The 16,689-nt window shown below is 42.0% G+C and overlaps 1 protein-coding gene across 5 annotated transcripts in view; it reads left to right on the top strand.

Annotated features, from left to right (window-relative positions):
* The first annotated feature begins 7,213 nt into the window (after positions 1-7,213).
* Positions 7,214-16,689, top strand: part of FHL1 (four and a half LIM domains 1) — a 73,096-nt gene continuing 63,620 nt past the window's right edge. Inside the window, exons 1-2 of one of the 5 annotated variants that reach the window (XM_084870228.1) lie at positions 7,214-7,580; positions 15,263-15,363. The gene's annotated coding sequence lies outside the window, so the exon portion shown is untranslated. The remainder of the gene's footprint in view (positions 7,581-15,262; positions 15,364-16,689) is intronic. The other 4 variants (XM_084870224.1, XM_084870222.1, XM_084870225.1 and 1 more) reach the window with 4 other exon arrangements.

Here is a 16,689-nt window from a genome sequence, read left to right as displayed (position 1 = left end):
TGGGGTGGGATAAATTGTTTGGGAGAAGAATAGAGATACTCATTACATTGGAGAAAATTATACAAATAGAATCTATAGCTTCTAAAATGGCTGAGAAAGGGGGGAATAAATAAAGCCATGAAGCTGAGTCAAATAGATAAAAATAAGTTGCAGTATAATGAATACTAAGGGTATCACTAATGTATACTAAATATAAAATCATGAAAGAAAAACAACTCATAATAGTGGTTGGCCCAGAAGTGAGAAGGGGGTAGGACTGAAGGCAGTGGTCAATATTAAATATTTATCTCTAATATTTATTTTTTTATTTTCCAAAAAGAAGACTTAAAGTAAATATAGACTGTTAACAACTGTTAATTCTGAGTGGTGGGAGTACGAGTGTTCATTATATTATTCTTTGTACTCTTTTTTTAAAAAATGTTTGAAAGTTTAAAAATAATACATAAAAATGTCCCGTTAGATTTTCAGTCCACTTTTATTGGTATGTGCAATCCTGGCCAAGTCATACCTCTATTTAACACACTTTTTAGCCTGTAAATAAAAAGGATTGGCAATCATATTTGTGTAAAAATGGAGCATGTCAAGGTGGAAAAGTGAGGAGAGAATATAATATTTGCTGAATACCAGCTATAGTCTGACATTGTGCTAGGTGCTATACACATGGTATGTGATTTAATTTAAATATTAATGCTGTAATTTAGGGATTGCCAGTTCCTATGAGGTAAATTAAGTCAAACTACGTTATGAATATCATTGGGGATACACGGGAAAAAAAATAGCCAGGAGTTGATGGGCAGGTTCAGTTGTGAAGACATCAATTTCTAGACTCTCAACTTCCTAAAATTGATCTCCTATACAACACTGAATCTCTGGCAAGTGGGTTCTCCTTCCCCAGCTCCTCTTTCTAAATAGCCCTTCTTTCATTTTACAAGAGACAATCATTTCCCTCTACCCCTCCTTCCCTAATCTTACTTTGTAGCATTGACCCTCCCCCTCTCCTGGGGGTGGTGTGGGGGTGCAGGAGTTCCAAACAAAGGCACTAGCCAAAATAAGGGTGATGGTGTGGAAAAAAATGAATGAGCCTAATCACTGCTTAGCAAGACTTTTTGCTTTTCTTTCAAGAAAATTGCTGAAGGATCTAAGGGAATTGCCAGGAAGTAAATCGTTAAAATTAATGTTTGATGATAGAGCACAACCAAATTTTTGATACACAATTCAGAAGAAATGCAAAGAATTGTTTGACAATGCTGTGAGAAATTTTTTCATTTAAGTCCACCCATTTCTGTGAACAAAGTTTCTTAGCATTTACATTTTTAAAGTAAAAAAAGAGAATCAAAATTGAATCAATACTGATCCCTGTCTCATTCTAGCAATAAATAATATTTAATTCCAAATGCATGAACTAACTGAAAAACACCTCATCCATCTTTAAGAGATTCAGTTCTAAAACAGTTTTATATTGTATATTTAAATTATTTTTAATTTTAATAAAATTTTAAGTTCTTATTAATTGTGTACTAAGCATAATTCGATCTAGAAAAATTGTTTTTAAACACATGGAGCCTTATGGTGATAAGAAATTTTTAAAATTAATGTTAACTGCTATGGCTATTGGTTGGGATGTAAACTGATGCAGCCACTATGGAAAATAGTATGAAGTGTTTAAAAAAATTAGAACTATATAAGACCCAGCACTCCAACTCCTGGGTATTTATCCAAAGAAACCCAAAACACTAATTCAATAGGATATATGCTTCCCTACGTTCACTACAGCATTATTTATTGAATACAATAGCCAAGATATGAAAACAACCTAAATGTCCATCCACAGATGAATGAATAAAGATGTGAAATATAGTCCTAGCCAATTTTGCTCAGTGGATAGAGCATCAGCCTGGGGACCAAAAGGTCCTGGGTTCATTCTAGTCAAGGGCACATAACTTGGTTGCAGGCTCCTCCCAAACCTGGTCAGGGCTGGTGCAGGAGGCAACCAATTGACACGTCTCTCTTACATCAATGTTTCTCTCTCCCTCTCCCTCCTACTCTCTCTAAACATCAATCAAAAATTATGTTTGGGTATTAACAACAACAACAACAAAAAGATGTGCGATATATACACAATAGAATATTATTCAGCCATTAAAAATAATGAAATCCTGCCATTTGAGACAAGGTTGGAACTTGAGAGCATTATGCTAAGTAAAGTAAGTCAAACCAAGAAAGACAAATACCACATGATTTCTTATATATGGAATCTAAAAAAATAAATAAAATAAAAAACAAGCTCATAAATACAGAGAGCTGACAGGTGGTTGTCAGGACCAGGAGATTGGGGATGAGAGAAATGTGTAAAAGGGGTAAAATGATATAAAAATTAATTTTAGCCAAAACTGGTTTGGCTCAGTGGCTACAGCGTCGGCCTGCAGACTGAAGGGTCCCGGATTCAGTTTTGGTCAAGGGCATGTACCTTGGTTACAGGCACATCCCCAGTGGGGGTGTGTGCAAGAGGCAGCTGATCGATGTTTCTCTCTCATCAATGTTTCTAGCTTTCTATTCCTCTCCCTTCATCTCTGTAAAAAAAATCAATAAAATATTTTTTTAAATTAATTTTAACTTATGGTCATACTTGAGGCCCGGTGCATGAAATTTGTGCACGGGGGATGTCCCTCAGCCCAGCTTGCACCCTCTCACAGTCTGGGACCCCTCGGGGGATGTCCACCTAAGTCGGCAATTGGACATCCCTCTCATAGTCCAGGACACCTTGTTCCTCACTGCCTGCCTATAGAGGCTCGTGCCAACGCCCCTGCTCTTGCCAGCTGTGAACTCAGCTTCTGGCTGAGCAGCGATCCCCTGGGGGAGCACACTAACTACAAGTGGGCAGCTCCTGTGTTGAGCGTCTGTCCCCTAGTGGTCAGTGTGTATCATAGCAACTAGTCATTCTGCTGTTTGGTCAATTTGCATATTAGGCTTTATTATATAGGATTTTTGTTGCAGAGAAGTATATAGAGTGATCAAAAGCAGACTTACAGGCATAAAATATATTACATTAGGATGAAATTCTGTGGGAGAATTAAAATGGAAATGAGTTTAGGGAGAAAAAAAGGAACAATGTAAAATTTCCAACTCTTAAAAATATATTAATAATGTATTTTTAAAATAGCTCATGGTGGGCATGAAAAGGCTATTATATTAATACTCAATTGGACAGACTAAAATAAGGTAAGGCAACCACTTTATTTTAGAATGTCCATATTGGCTATATAGCAAAAATAACTTACTTTTGGTACAGTTAAATAACTATTTAAGCATGGGAGGAAAACATTTAGCTATCAACTTACAATATGTGAGGGGGTAAACATTATTTTAGGGAGTATGTGAGCAAACACTTATTGTTTTTAATCTTTTAAAAAAATCTCCCTCCACCCCTTTTTGCTATAGTCACCAGCAAAAGTTTGAAGACACTTGAGTTTATAACTTTCCCTGGGCCACACAACCAATAAGTGGCCAAGCTCAAACTTGAACCCATGTCTGCAAGATTCTAAAGCCTATGGTCCTTGACTATACCCAAGGGAGACAAAGGATGCTATGCTTCATATTTCAAGGGTGCTTTAAATTCTGTTGAAATGTAAGGCCCTTCTCCTCATGCCTGTTTCCTTACTCAAAAAGAAATGGAAAAGATCAGCTCTAAGATTATACCATCTGAATTTAGTAATCCTGAAATAAATTAAACAAATTTCTTTTGCTTTTTGGTGCTGGAAACATTACCAGAATGTAACACGGAAGTTCACAATTTGGGCAGCCTCTTTCCTTTTATCCATTTTGCTGATTCTGCAACAGAGTCCCCCACATATTTTAGGTGGAGTAATGTGGCCACATGACCCACAATAGTTGAGTTCAAATCCAAAGAGATCAAGTGGCAAGAGGCAGGCAGGACGGACCAGTCTCAAGAAGTGTGGGAGATCACTGACTGGAACCTAGTAGAACATTGCAAATATATGAAGAAGGGAGGAAGGAAGGGAAGAAGGGGTGGGTGGGTGGGAAAGAAGGTGGGGAAGAAAAAAGAGGAAAGGAAAGGTGGAGAAAAGAAGGGGAGAAAAAAAGGGGTCTTGTGAGAAATGACCCACAACTAACACTGATTGAGTGCTAAAGGATGGTTCCCGGGGAGAGGGCCTTTCATCTGGAGTCCTCCAGATTGGGTGCCTCTTGGCTATTGGGGGCTGCACACTGGGCTGGTATTTTATTTGGGGAGTCCCTGCTTTGGAGTTAATTGTTCTCAGGATCAGGGTGGGGCAGATCAGCTTCCTCTTTTATTTTATTTATTTTTAAAAATATATATTTTATTGATTTTTTTTTTTTTTTTTTACAGAGAGGAAGGGAGAGGGATAGAGAGCTAGAAACATCAATGAGAGAGGAACATGGACCAACTGCCTCCTGCATACCCCCCACTGGGTATGTGCCCACAACCATGGTACATGCCCTTGACCAGAATCGAACCTGGGACCTCTCAGTCCACAGGCCAACGCTCTATCCACTGAGCCAAACCGTTTCCAGCAGCTCCCTCTTTTCCTAGCAAGTGTGAAGGAGAGTCTCTCTTACCATCCAGAAAGACCAAACTTCCGTGTTTCACAGGGCTTGAAATGGGACAAGGGGGAGGCACAGATTCCTTGTGCCTGGGAGAGAGAAGGGAACTTTGCAAGGGCTTCTGCTCTCTCCTAAAGGAGGCCAGTGCCTTTTGTGAAGTCAGTGAGTTGGGGGGAACAAAAGTCATCAGATTGGAAGTACATGGCACACTGCCTCTACTCCATCCCCTGATCAGCATATACCTTCCTGGTCTTTACAAAGGAGAATGCCCTTCAGCAGGTGGAGGGCCCATCCTCCCAGTGCAATCCAGCTCTCACCTAGGCAGGGACTACTTTAGTGAGCCCTTCCATCTCATCAGCAATCCCTCCCTACTGGTTTATTCCTAAACACACTCTCATCTGTCAAATTAAAAAGAAAGAACTGAACCTTCTTTTGTCCCTACTTATCCCTCTGTTCTACTCTACTTCGGTTTCCCTTTACAGTGAAATATCTACACTATGTTGTGTCGACTTCGACTCCAATTCTCTCTTCAGACCTGTTCCATCAAACCCTTAAATTTCCCTCCACAGGCATCTTCAACTGAACCACCATCAGTTTTTGTTTTTTTAGTGTTTTTTGTTTGTTTGTTTGTTTTAAATATATTTTATTGATTTTTTACAGAGAGGAAGAGAGAGGGATAGAGAGAGTTACAAAAAAAAATGAGAGAGAATCATCATGGATCAGCAACCTCTTGCACACCCACTACTGGGGATGTGCCTGCAACCAAGGTACATGCCCTTGACAGGAATCCAACCTGGGACCTTTCAGTTCCAAGGTCTCAACGCTCTATCCACTGAGCCAAACCAGTTTCAGCAAACCACCATCAGTTTTGACAAAGACTATTGGGAAAGCCTTCTAACTAGTCCTTTGATTCTCAGTCTCCTCTAACCCTTTCTGATAGTCAAGGTGGTCTTTGAAAAATGTAAGTCAGACCTGTAATACTACTCAGCAATAAAAGATAATGAAGCTGAAAAAAAAAAAACACCAACCCCCAAAGGTTACATACTGTATGATTCATTTACATAACAGTCTTGAAATGACAAAACTGTAGAAACAGAGGACAGATTAATGGTCACCAATGGCGAGGGAGTGGGAGAACTGGGTAGGAGACTGTGGCTCTAAAAGCAACAGGATGGATCCTTGTAATAATGGAACTATTTCATATCTTTTTAAAAATATATATATTTTATTGATTTTTTTTACAGAGAGGAAGGGAGAGAGATAGAGAGCCATTGATCAGCTGCTTCCTGCACACCCCCCACTGGGGATCTGCCCGCAACCAAGGTACATGTCCTTGACCAGAATGGAACCGGGACCCTTCAGTCCGAAGACCAACCAATGCTCTAGCCACAGAGCCAAACCGGTTTTGGCTATTTCATATCTTGATTGTGGTGGTGGATACATGAGCCTACACGTGATAAAATTATATAGAATTAAACACACAGAAGTAAATCCAGGTAAACCTGAGTAAGATTGGTAGGTTGTACTAATGTTAATATTCTGGTTGTGATCATGTATTTTAGTTTTGCATGGGAGCAGGAGTGTGTAAAGGGTACACAGGATCTCTGTTTTATTTCTTTAAAAAAATGAATGTGATTACTCCAAAAGAAAAAATAAAGAATTATTCAATGGCCTCCCATTTATATTGGAATAAAAGGGTCTGCCCATTGACTAGATGCAGTTCATGATCTGGCCCCTGGCAACCTGTCCAACATTTTTTTATTACACTACTCTCCCCAGCTCTTTTGGTGTCCATCATAATCACTACCTAGGCATCCAGGTTTGTCCTCTCTTTTTTGGCTTCTGTACATCTCCTCCTTATTTCTGGCAGGTTTTTCCCTGGCTGTTTTTATGGTTGCTCCTTTCCTAACTTTCAGGGCTCAGCTTAAATGCCACCTACTCCTTTCTAACCACACAATTTGCACCCTGTTCTTTGCCTGCACGGGTTTTATCCCGGATTTGATTATTTTATCACTTCTTTATCATCTATCTCCCCAGACTAGATTGCAGGCACCCGGGGCAGGGTGGAGAGTGTTCTAGGACTCTGCGTTGTCTCTCCGGCACCTGGCATAGTATTTGGCACATAAGTGAGGGCTCAGTAAACTGAATATCAAGTGAATGAATGAGTGACCACGTTCGGCTGCCATCAGTGTTTTTCTGAGTGATGGAAAGCCCTCTTGATGGTGGCTTTGGACTTATGGATGAGGCTCCTTTCGCCCTTTTCCTGCTTGTTACTAAGGGGAAGGGTCTCTGGTGGGTCCCTCAGCGCCACTCCGAACCAGGGAATTATGCAGTCGGAGCGAAACGAGGTATGTTCTTTGCAGGGAGTAAGCAGGTTAGCGGAGGCCCCTGGCCAGGCCACCTTCTCTCTCCTCTCTTTGTTGCTCCCCCCTCCCCAGCCCTGGGCGAGGCTGCCTGCAGTGACTCGTGACTCCCCACCACGCTCGAAGGCTGCAGCGCGAGGGAGGAGGGCCCCCGGGAGCCCCCCGCCCGCCCTTCCCTCCAGGCCACGACCGGCCCTCCGGAGGAGCGCTCGCTACCACCACCCCCACCACCCCAAGCCACCTTCTCCGAGCGCCCACGCCTTGTAGGCAGCAACACAGCGGCTGAGATCGGGCACGTGGACGCGTGGGGTGCGCGGTGCTCCCGCCCCCAACCCCCCAACCCCCCCAACCCCCCGCCAGCCCGGCCCCCCGCGCTCGCTCGGCACAGCAGCCCCCCTAGGCTGGCGCGCGCCCCGCCCCGGGCCAGCCGCGCCCGCCCCTGCGCGCTCCCTCCCTCCCCGCCCCCTCCCCGCCCCTCCCGTCGCTCCCTCCCGCGCCCTACATCTCGCGCCCCGCCGAGGGGGCTCTATCCGCCGCCGCCACCGCTGCCGCCGCCGCCGCCGCCACCACCGGGCTTCGGTGTCGGTGCAGGTAGCGGCTGCCGCCGGACCGCCGCGCTGCGAGCATCCCCAGGCAGTAAGCCCGCTTCTCCCCGAGTGCGTGCGTGTGCCTCCCGCCCGCCGGCGCGGTCCCCTGGGAGCCCCTGCCCGTGGCCCCGCCGCCTCGGCTGCTGTCGCTCCGGTCTGCCCGGCCTCGGGGGGCCGGCTACCTGCGGCCTCTGGCCCCGCCGCTGGGCCGGGGAGGGGGCTGGGGGGCTGATGTCTTGTATGATATCAGCGTGCAATGGGCTGCAAGCTGCAGGACCCCAGTACGGGGGTCCCCTCTGGGGTAGGCTTCGGCCTCCCGGGGGGTTGGGGGGGGTCGCTAAGGTGGTGGGAGCTGGTGGGCGGTGGGGATGGGGAGCGACCGGGGAGGGAGAAGGTGGGGATGGGAGGAGGGGCAGGAGAGAACGGGGGGGGCTCTCCGCGCTCTCCTCTGCGGAATGATGGGGGGAAGGAGGGAGAGAACGGGGCTCTAGGTTTTCTCACCCGGGATGTCGGGCAGTGGGTGTGGGGAGAGTGGGGGGCACCTCTTGGTTTTCTCGACGAGGAGAGTTAGCAGGGTTTGTGGGGAGCGGGTGAAATGGGGGGGGGGGCTCCCCTTGGTTTTCTAATCGAGGATGGTGGGGATTGGGGAGTCCGTGAAGGGGACCTGCCTCAATAGGGTGGTGGGGGTGGGGGTGGGGATGAGGATTGGAGGGAGTGGAGGTAAAGGGCTTGCCGGGTTTTCTCCATGGAGATGCAGAGGGGCTGGAGGAGTGGGGGAGGGTGCGGGGAGAATGGGGAGGGAGGGGAGAGCCCGCTGTGCTTCACTATGAGGAAAGGGCGGGGGGATTGGCGAATGGAGGTGAGGAGAGTGGTGGATTTCAGCTCCAGCGTGGAACCCAGAGAAGCTAGAGGAAGGTTCTATCACGTGGGTTGAGCCTCAGAAGGTGGATTTTCAAAACTGCAGGGTGTAACCTTTCCGCCTCAAAATGCTTGAAATCCCTACAAGGTGCCTTCTGTTCTAGGCTCTGGGGGAGCGCTTTCTGCTTTCGAAGTTTCTCTTTTTATTCCTCAAGGCCTCTTAGCCTCCAGGACAAGGTGGACTTGTGGAAATCTGCAAAGGAAGGCTGTGTGTGGTTCGGGTTCAGTGCTACATTATTTTCTGCATTTGGGGGCTGTGCGAGTCTCTCGGGTTTGTTTTGATTTTGCTCTTTACAATAAAAACCCTGTACCAGGGAGACCCCTGGGAAAAGGAGAGAATACAGTTTATTAAGGGGATTTGGATTTTGAATATCCTGAAGGGCAAGAGATCTGTCGTATCATTTTTTTGCGTGGCTCTCAGAAGAGGTAGAAATAGAATAAACATGGAATGTCTTTGCTGGGAGTCCCCTATATTCATTTAAATTATTCCATCGGGATCATCCAAGGCCCTTTGATTTGAATTTGGAATAGATCCTGTTTTCCTAATTGGAGTCATCATTTTGCAATTGCCTGTAATTCTTCCCTGGCTATCAAACCTATGGCAAGCTTATAGACAGGAATAATTTTCTGTTATCTTGATTAAGACAGTTTTAAGTTGTTATTTGGAAGTGTGAACATTTGCAGAATAGCGTAAATTTAAATTATGGGCCCCTTGGAATTTTGCAAAGCCTTTCCACCCTCAGAATACCCCCACACACACACACACACCCCATTCTTTACACTGAAGAAGCAAGGGCTTCTGGGATGGTAGCTTTGCTTTTGGAAACTCATGCTCTTATTTGCTTAAGAAGAATGCATATTAAAGAGGCTAAGGCCTTTACTGTGGTGAGGCTATATACTGCTTTCCCATTTTGGTTACATAAGGTTCCAATCTAGTCTTTACCTTCAGTCTTTAAAATGCTTATTTAACATTTTGAAGAGCAAATGCAATCTCTATGCAACAGGAAATTGGTCAGATAGGCCATGATTTGTACACACCACCTCCAACAATTACAGTCTAATACTACCATATAGGTTTTGTAGCCATAAATTGTTTTTGAAATTCTAAGCTACCATTCCCCTGTTGAGTTTTTGGAGAAGGAAGAAGTTGTGTGTGTTTTTTATTAACGAAGTCTAGATTTTTTGTGAAACAATAAAAAAATACTTATAAGGTTTAAATTGTTAAACTTTTCTCTTGTATGATACCCAGTGTATCAAATTAGTGAACCACTGAAATAAGATAATTATTTGTTTACTGGAAATGCTAACTTGAAAACATTTAAGTAGACGTAGAGATTTGCATCTCAAAGATTAATGCAACTACATTTAAATAAACATTATTTTATGCACTATTTCTAATAATGTTAATGGGATAGAAATTCTATGCATAAGCAGCAATCTAAAAATAGAACAGTTGACACTTAAACAACACAGGTTTGAATTTCAAGGGTGTACTTATAAGGCGATTTTTTTCCCCAGTAAATACCTGTACTGTTTTCCATCTGCCTCGAGATTCCACAGATATGGAAGGTGGACTGTCTGCATTGATCTACACAGTTTTATACAGGCAATTTGAAAGTGCACAGATTTGAGTATCTTTGAGGGTCCTGGAACCAATCCCTTGAGGATAACCACGAACAGCCCTTAGGGAGTAAAAGTTAATTTTCTTTTTTGCCTTGGGATTTAGCTCTGATTGTTTTTTCTCTTAGGAATAGAATCCTGAGAGGTAAAATCTTTTAAAGAGAGGAGAATGTTGATGGGTGGTGGGCCTCAAGTTTCTGTATTTTAAAAAAAGTGTAAATTGAGTGACTTTTACCCAGCTTTTTGAAAACCTGTTGTTTGCCCTGTGGGACTGGAAGGGGGAAAAAATTGACATTTCAGAAATTAACAAATATATGATCAAATATCTTTCTAAATAGCCTGAAAGATTTTGTTAACATCCACTTGAAAAGTAATTTGTGAATCAAGACTTTCTGTAAGAAGAAATTGCCCCACACCATTTTAAAAAATAACAGTTTGTTGAAGGAATGGAAGCTAACATCCCAGAGACTCATCCCTGTTTTCCTGCCCTCCACTTCCTGGTTCTCTTCTTCCTCACACCCTTCCCTTTCTCCCCTCAGGTGTCAGTAACATTGGCTTTTATAACCTGTCCAGGGCCAGTAACATTGACTTTTATAACCTTGTGGGCGTTGAACAAATGTTGGCACTTGCTTGAACTTAACTCTTTGGCTCCTTTCCCCAACTTTTGCCTACAAAATTTTTTTGGTTAATTGAACTTTCCAGTTGTTGGAATTTGGGGTAAAAGGGAGTCAACTGTAATTATTTTCTCTTAAAAAAGCTTTTCTTTCAGTTCCTGTTGGATAGGAGCAAAGAAAGTGTTAGGTATTTTTTTGTAATGGAATACTTAATTAAGCAGAGTATCTGACCATTCATTTATTCAACAAACATTACTGAGTTACCTCCTCTGTTGGGGGCTGTGTGCTAGGTGCAGCGATACACAGTGGATAAGAAATGACTTCTGCCTTCTGGTGCAGTTACTAAATGAAAGATAGGCAATAGCCAGAACCGGTTTGGCTCAGTGGATAGAGCGTCCTGCGGACTGAAAGGTCCCAGGTTTGATTCCTGTTGAGGGCATGTACCTTGGTTGCGGACACATCCCCAGTCGGGGGTGTGCAGGAGGCAGCTGGTTGATGTTTCTCTCTCATCGATGTTTCTGACTTCCTGTCCCTCTCTGTAAAAAATCAATAAAATCTATTCTTAAAAAAAAGAAAAAGAAAAAAAGAAAGATAGACAATAAATTTGTTGTGAATAATTGAGAGTTTCCAGTCTTTTGGACATTAGCATAGCACTTTATCAGATAAACTAAATATGCTTTAGCCATGAAAACAGTGGAGTCATTTCTTTCTAGTCACTGCATAAATTTTTTCTCACCTCCCCAGCGAAGACATACTTTCCATTTTGAGTAATAATATAATTTTTAAGTCTTCTTAAGCTTTATGTTGTTTTTAAAAGATAAGTTTTATGTAAAATAAATAAGACATAGTAAAATTCTTGATATTTAGATTAAGCATTCTGTATCTCTTTATAGAGTAGTGAGAAGATGGCCAGGCCAGCATTCCTTCCTGTTACTTAAAGCATCTTCTGACAGCATATTGGGCCAAAAAATTTATTCTGTGATCAACTTAGAATTATCCTATCCTATATAATAAAAGGCTAATATGCAAATAGACCAAATGGTGAAACAACAGGTCTCTATGATGTGCACTGACCACCAGGGGGCAGACGCTCAGTGCAGAAGCTGCCCCTTGGTGGTCATTGCACTCCCATATGGGGAGTGCCACTCAGCTAGAAGCCGGGATCCCATCTCTGTGGCAGTGTTAAGGTTGTCTGAGATACCCCGAGGGCTTCCACACTGTGAGAGGGTGCAGGCAGGACTGAGAAATCCCCCCAACCCAGGGATCCCCCATTGTGTGCATGAATTTCGTGCACCAGGCCTCTAGTGGGTAATAATAGATGATGGAGCCCAGAAGAATGGTTAACACTAAATAGTAGCTCCAATAAACCCTTGCCCTCCTGAAGGGCTACCTCCTGAGATCTTTGAGAATTCCCCTTTTTATGAAAAATGCAAGACCAGTGATTTCTATCAAGGGCAGTTTTGCCCCCAGGAAACATTGAACATTATCCAGAGACATTTTTAGCTATTCCAACTTGGGGCTTGGCATGCCTCTGAGAGGCCAAGAATGCTGCTTTAACATTCTATAGCACACAGAGCTGGCTCCCCCTTCCCTCCCCCCAACAAAGTGTGATCTAAACCAAAAAGTCAATAGTGTTGAGGTTGATGTAATTTCCTCTACAAAATGCTATAAAATGTAACTTAAGGAGAGTAGAGAACAATGACAGTTTCTTGATGTGACTTGAGTAGTTTGTTGAGTTCACTTTACTAGTCTTAAAAGTGACTGATTCCCATGCATGGACCTAAATAATTAAAAGACCAATAACAGCTACCATTTATGGCAATTACTCTGTGCCAGGCACTTGTATGTGTATATGTTCTTCATTTAATAAATGAGGGGTCAGGCTCAGAGTGGTAAAGTAACTTGCCTTAGGTCTCACAGCTAATCAGGTTGGAAGTAGACATCAAAATATTGTTTACTCCTCAAAAGTTCATGGTTTTAAGCACAATATCATACTGTCTTTCTTGGGGCATGTGCTTTATTCAAAATCTTACTTAACAAAATTAAAATTACTACATGTTCTATATATCATTGAACTTGCTTGAGAGTAATTAAAACCATGAACCCTAAATTTGATCATACTTGGAATAAGTAGCCAGGAGTAGGGGGGAAAAGGGAACCAATATTACTTGAAGGCCTATTATAATTCCAGAAAATCCAAGAGTTGAGTTTACACCCATTATGTAATTTTACCTTCCAGCAACTCTGCAAAGTAGTTATGCACATTTCACAGATAAGATTAGTGAAGTAACTTGTCTAAGATTGCACAGCTAATAATCAGTAGAGTTGGGATTTGAACTTAAATCCCACGACTAAGCCACTTCCCATGCTGCTTGAGCTAAAGTTTGGGGTTGATGAAAGGAGTGAGTTGAGGAGCGAGCTTCAGAGAGGTGAGTAACCAGTCCTATACAAAGTAATTTCAGAGGTAATGTGTTGTAGTTTCTGGATTATATTCAGTTAGAGGATGGAGAGGCGAATTGCTTTGCCTTCCTCAACAGATAAAAACTGAGTGCAATGTGGTATTCTGGAGACCTACCCAAACTAAGCCTGTCATCATTTTAGAAACTTCATTTTCTATCTTACTTGAATTTTTGGAAAACTTTTGATAATTGTACAACTGGAAGTTACTAAATTGTGTTTAGATCCTTTCTGCAGCTTATATTCTACCTTCTCTAGGACTGCCATATAAAACGTAGTAATGCAATATTTGGTTTGTCATCTTTTTACACAATTTAAGCATTTGCGATTTTTTTCTATGAAAGTGGTTTTTATTAAAAAAATTCATAAATTCATACTTTCGTTTTTCATATGGGGGTGTCTTTTGTTTTGATAGCTAAATATTTCACTTTTGATATGTTGTGTTTTAGAGCATAAAAAGAAAAATAAATAAGAAACAGCCATTAGCAGTCATATTTTGTCTGGCAAGCTTTTTTGTGGGTAGAAGAAGAACTTCATATTTCATTTCCTTCACTTTAAATTGGAAAGGAATTTTAACCATGATTCTCAAGGGCTAGTATGCTGGGGGAGAAAAGAAATATTAATTAGATAAAATGCACATTTTGATTTCCACTTAGGACTGTGATTATAACAATAATGTCCTGATTCTGACTACAGCAATCAGCCACTTGAGTAATCAATGAATATGTATGGATACTCTTGATACTGTCTGATTTTGTGCCCCCCTCCCATTGATTTTAGAATAGACTTGAGAGATCAGATCAAACTTGTAAGAACACACACTAGTCCTTTTGAAAATCTAATTTTTTTAATTATAAGAGTAGTACTTTTCCATTGTGAGGAAATTCAGAAAATACAGAAAAGTCTAAAGAGGAAAATAAAAACGAGTTACAATCCACCACCCAGAAGTTAGTGACAATGTTTTGTATTTCTTTTTATTATTTTAACTAGAGGCCCGGTGCATGAAATTCATGCTTAGGTGGGGGTTCTCCTCAGCCCAGCCTGCACCTTTTCCAATCCAGGAGCCCTTTGGGGGATATCCAACTGCCGGTTTAGGCCTGATACCGGCAGTTGGACATCCCTCTCACAATCCTAGACCGCTGGCTCTTAATCATTCATCTGTCTGCTTGCCTGATCACCCCTAACTGCCTCCCCTGCTGGACTTGCCCCCCCTCCGCCAGCCTGGTCGCCCTATTATGCCTCCCCCCCATTGGCCTGGTTGCCCCATGCAGCCTGCTGTTCAGTGGTTTGGTTGTCCCTCACTAACCCCCCTGCTGGCCTGGTTGTAGGCAGCCATTTTGTGAGGGTATGAGGGTTAATTTGCATATTACCTCTTTATTATATAGGCTATGTTTTTATTGATTTTAGAGAGAAGAAGAGAGAGAGAGGGAGAGATAGACATATCAATGATGGGAGAGAATTATTGATTGGCTGCCTCCTGCATGCCTTCTACTGGGGATTGAGCTGACAACCCGGACATGTGCCCTGACTGGAATTGAACCATGACCTCCTGGTTCATGGGTTGCCGCTCAACCACTGAGCACACAGGGCGGGCTGTATTTCTTTTTAAAATGCAGTGATTTTTTTAAAATTGTGAACTTGCCGAAACTGGTTTGGCTCAGTGGATAGAGCATCGGCCTGTGGACTGAAAGGTCCCAGGTTCGATTCCGGGCAAGGGCATGTACCTTGGTTGCGGGCACATCCCCAGTGGGGGTTGTGCAGGAGGCAACTGATCGATGTTTCTAACTCTCTATTCCTCTCCCTTCCTCTCTGTAAAAAATCAACAAAATATATTTTTAAAAATAAAAATAAAATTGTGAACTCAAGTTCTTTGTTAAATCTCCAACCTGTAAGTGTAGTCCAAATTAAAAATTTTAAATTTTAACAATATTTCTGAATTATTGTTGCATCTCTAGATAGAACTCATGGGCATAAGGAGTGAAATGAGAAAGCATAAGGGGAATTGGAGGACCATCCTGTGACCTGTTCATACAATTCCCTTAAAATTTCTCCACCTCAAACTTGAGTGATAGAATTCCAGTGCTAGAAGGTACTATCAATACCCACCCCTTTCGTTTTTCAGGTGAGGAAAAGGAGGCTCAGAGTGGTCAAGCGCCTGTTTGAAGATCATATAATGTGTTAATGTTGGAGTTCCAGTTTGAAGTTATAATTGCTCCATATTAGGTAAGTTTTTCTTTTCTAATTACAAACTTCTCATTGCCAAGAACTTTTTGTTAGCCTGGCCCTCAAAAGAACAGGCTTTTATGGTGGAAGTATATTAACTATACTAAAGGATACCAAAAAACAAACAAACAAAAAACACCCAAGTATTTCCTAATTTCAGAAAATGATCAAAACAGTTGTGAGCAGTACAAGAATTTTTCATATAATTTACGTTATTGAAATTGAGTATTAGTGATCAGGAACCTTTTTTGTGCATGTGGCTCTCGGTTGAATTTTTATTATTATTTTATTTGAATTTATTTGAATTTTATTATGGGCAAGTACCAAGGCATATCAAACATGCCAAACAAGAGGAACAGAAAACAACTTTTATGAGTCTTTACACATGGGAGCCAGAGGAACACGAAGTTGTTGCTGTACAAAATTATGTGTTTTCTTTATAGAATGAGATATGTTAAAATTGTGGGAAAGAAATTTTAAAGATTGCATCTGCTTCCAAATTTATAATAGGTAAGAAGTTAAGAAATGATAGCAAATGCTGGCAATGTGGCATCGTTAACAAACATAATTGTTGTTTGAATTTGGCACCAATAAAAGTTTTCAGCTTTCCTCCCTCTCTGTCCCTTGCTCTCTTTGTCTCTCTTTGTAACTGTGTGGCTCGCTCTCTCTTTGTGTCTCCTTTGCCTGTGTGTCCTTTTCACTCAGGGTAAGGTGACCAGATGTCCCCTTTTGGCGGGACAGTCCCGATTTTTAACAATTTGCCCCAAGTCCCTCGGCATTTTAAAAAAGTCCTGATTTTTTGAAAGATTCTTTCCAAACATCGGGACTGTTTTGAAACACTGCGGGACAAATTGTTAAAAATAGGGACTGTTCCGCCCAAAGCGGGACGTCTGGTCACCTTATCTTAGGGTAACTTTTTTTAAAGTACAGTTGACTCTACCCACATTTTTTTTTTAAACCTGGTTCTCAGTGTATCCACATCATCATTTTCACGTTCTACTCTATACCCCTTATCTCATTCACCAGTATTATAGTTACTAACCTGGACTAGGCCAGGTCCTTTTTTTTTTTTTTTTTTGAGCCTAAGATGAGCAGGGAAGCAGCTGTCAGGAGCAAATCTGGGCTAAAAAGAGCTGGTGTCATTCAATGCAGAATGTCACCGATAGAATAGAATTAAACAAAAAATATGATCAGAAATAACATAGGCCGCATATACAGAGTGGGACAAAAGTGGGTTTACAGTTGTGAATACAAGAAACAGTTTGGTGTACTATTTTTCATATGAACAACTGTAAACTGTCTTTTACCTTATACTTATAAACCTGT

The sequence above is a fragment of the Pipistrellus hanaki genome (assembly GCF_964339955.1).
Source record: "Pipistrellus hanaki genome assembly, chromosome: X".
NCBI classification, from domain to species: Eukaryota; Metazoa; Chordata; class Mammalia; order Chiroptera; family Vespertilionidae; genus Pipistrellus; species Pipistrellus hanaki.
The sequence above is the reverse complement of the archived record's forward strand: the minus strand, read 5'-3'. Positions and strand labels throughout refer to the sequence as shown.